Here is a 3,583-nt window from a genome sequence, read left to right on the forward strand (position 1 = left end):
TATCCAGCCAAAATAAGCTTCATAAGTGAAGAAAAAATAAAATCCTCTATGAACAAGCAAATACTCAGAGATGTCATCACCACCAGGTCTGCTTTACAAGAGCTCCTGAAAGAGGCACTAAACATAGAAAGGAACAACCAGTACCAGCCACCCCAAAAACATACCAAATGGTAAAGAGCATCAACACAATGAAGAAACTCCATCAATGAATGGGCAAAATGGCCAGCTACCATCAAAATGGCAGTATCAAATTCACACATAACAGTATTAACCCTAAATGTAAATGGGCTAAAAGCCCCAATCAAAAGAAACAGACTGGCAAATTGGATAAAAGCCAAAACCCATCAGTGTGCTGTATCCAGGAAACCTATCTCACATGCAAGGATACACAAAGGCTAAAAATAAAGGGATGGAAGATTTACCAAGCAAATGGAGAGCAAACAAATGGATGGGTTGCAATTCTTGGCTCTGATAAAATAGACTTTAAAGCAACAAAGATCCAAAGAGACAAAGAAGGACATTACATAATGGTAAAAGGATCAATGCAACAAGAAGAGTCAACAATCCTAAATATATATGCACCCAATACAGGAGCACCCAGATACATAAAGCAAGTTCTTAATGACTTACAAAGAGACTTAGACTCCCACACAATATTAGTGGAAGACTTTAACACCCCACTGTCAGTATTAGATCGATGAGACAGAAAATTAGCAAGGACATCCAGGACTTGAACTCAGACCTGGATGAAGCAAATCTAATAGACATTTACAGAACTGCCCACCCCAAATCCACAGAATATACATTCTTCTCAGCACCACATCACGCCTACTCTAAAACTGACCACATAATTGGAAGTAAATCACTCCTCAGCAAATGCAAAAGAATAGAAATAATAACAAACAGTCCCTCAGACCACAGTGCAATCAAGTTAGAACTTAGAAGTCAGAAACTAATGCAGAACCGCACAGCTTCATGGAAACTGAACAACTGGCTCTTGAATGTTGACTCAATAAACAATGAAATAAAGGTAGAAATAAAGATGTTCTTTGAAACCAACGAGAACAAAGATACAACATAACAGAATCTCTGGGAAACATTTAAAGCAGTATCTAGAGGAAAAAATATAGCAATAAATGCCCACATGAGAAGCAAGGAAAGGTCTAAAATCAACACCCTATCGTGAAAATTAAAAGACACAGAGGAGCAAGATTTAAAAAACTCAAAAGCTAGCGGAAGAGAAGAAATAACTAAGATCAGAGCAGAACTGAAGGAGATAGAAACACAAAACCCTTTAAAGAAATCAATAAATCCAGGAGCTGGTTTTTTGAAAAGATCAACTAGCGAGATTAATAAAAATGAAAAGACAGAATAATCAAATAGATGCAATAAAAAACGATAAAAGGGGTATCACCACAGATTCCACAGAAATACAAACCATCATCAGAGATTATACAAACAACTCTATGCACATAAACTAATAAACCTGAAAGAAATGGATAAATTCCTGGGCAGTTGCATCTTCCCAAGCCTAAACCAGGAAGAAGTCGAAACCCTGAATAGACCAATTACACGGTCTGAAGTTGAGGCAGCAATTAAGAGTCTACCACCCAAAAAAAGCCCAGGTCCAGATGGGTTCACAGCCAAATTCTCCCAGATATACAAAGAGGAGCTGGTACCCTTCCTTCTGAGAGTATTCCAAACAATACAAAAAGAGGAAATCCTTCCTAAATCATTTTATGAGACCAACATCATCCTGATACCAAAACCTGGCAGAGACTCAGCAAGAAAAGAAAACTTCAGGCCAATATCCATGATGAACATAGATGCAAAAATCTTCAATAAAATACTGGCAAGCCGATTGCAACAGCACATCAAAAAGCTTATCCACTATGATCAAGTAGGCTTCATCCCGGGGATGCAAGTCTGGTTCAACATATGCAAGTCTATAAAGGTAATTCACCACATAAACAGAACCAAAGACGAAAACCACATGATTATCTCAACTGATGCAGAGAAGGCCTTTGACAAAATTCAACATCCCTTTATGCTAAAAACTCTCAATAAACTAGGTATTGATGGAATGTATCTCAAATAAAAGATATTTACGACAAATCAACAGCCAATATAATACTGAATGGGCAAAAACTGAAAGCATTCCCTTTGAAATCTGGCACTAGACAAGAATGCCCTCTGTCACCACTCCTATTCAATATAGTATTGGAAGTTGTAGCCAGAGAAATCAGGCAAGAAAAAGAAATAAAGGGTATTCAAATAGGAAAGGAAGAAGTCAAATTGTCTCTATTTGCAGACATCATGATTGTATATCTAGAAGACCCCATCATCTCAGCCACAAATCTCCTGAAACTGAAAAGCAACTTCAGCAAAGTCTCAGGATACAAAATCAATGTGCAAAAATCACAAGCATTCCTATACACCAATAACAGACTTAGAGCCAAATCAAGAATGAACTGCCATTCCATTCACAATTGCTACAAATAGAATAAAATACCTAGGAACACAACTAACAAGAAACATAAAGGACCTCTTCAAGAACTACAAACCACTGCTCAAAGAAATAAGAGAGGACAAAAACAAATGGAGAAACATTCCATGTTCATGGTTAGGAAGAATCAATATTGTGAAAATGGCCATACTGCCCAGAGTAATTTACAGATTCAATGCTATCCCCATCAAACTACCAATGACCTTCTTCACAGAACTGGAAAAAACCACCTTAAACTTCATATGGAACCAAAAGACAGCCCACATAGCCAAGTCAATTCTAGGTAAAAAAGAACAAAGCTGGAGGCATCACACTACTGGACTTCAAACTAAACTACAGAGCTACAGTAATCAAAACAGCATGGCACTGGTACCAAAACAGAGATACAGACCAATGCAACAGAATAGAGGCTTCGGAGACAACACCACACATCTACAACCATCTGATCTTTGACATACCTGACAAAAACAAGCAACGGGGATAGGAGTCCCTGTTTAATAAATGGTGGTGGGAAAACTGGCTAGCCATGTGCAGAAAGCAGAAACTGGACCCCTTCCTGACACCTTACACTAAAATTAACTCCAGATGGATTAGACTTAAACGTAAGACCAAACACCATAAAAACCCTAGAAGAAAACCTAGGCAAAACCATTCATGACATAGGCATAGGCAAGAATTTGATGACCAAAACGCCAAAAGCATTGGCAACAAAAGCCAAAACAGAGACATTTAACCTAATCAAATGCCACAGCTTCTGTACATCAAAAGAAACAGTCATTAGAGTGAATCGGCAACCAAAGAATGGGAAAAAATTTTTGCAATCTACCCATCTAACAAAGGGTTGATATCCAGAATCTACAACAAACTAAAACAGATTTACAAGAAAAAAACAAACAAGCCCATTCAAAAGTGGACAGAGGATATGAACAGACACTTTACAATAGAAGACATACATGAGGCCAACAACATATGAAAAAAAATGCTCATCATCACTGGTCATTAGAGAAATGCAAATGAAAACTACACTGAGATACCATCTCACACCAGTTCGAATGGCGATCATTGAAAAATCTGCAG

This window comes from Saimiri boliviensis, chromosome 14 (genome assembly GCF_048565385.1).
Source record: "Saimiri boliviensis isolate mSaiBol1 chromosome 14, mSaiBol1.pri, whole genome shotgun sequence".
NCBI classification, from domain to species: domain Eukaryota; kingdom Metazoa; phylum Chordata; class Mammalia; order Primates; family Cebidae; genus Saimiri; species Saimiri boliviensis.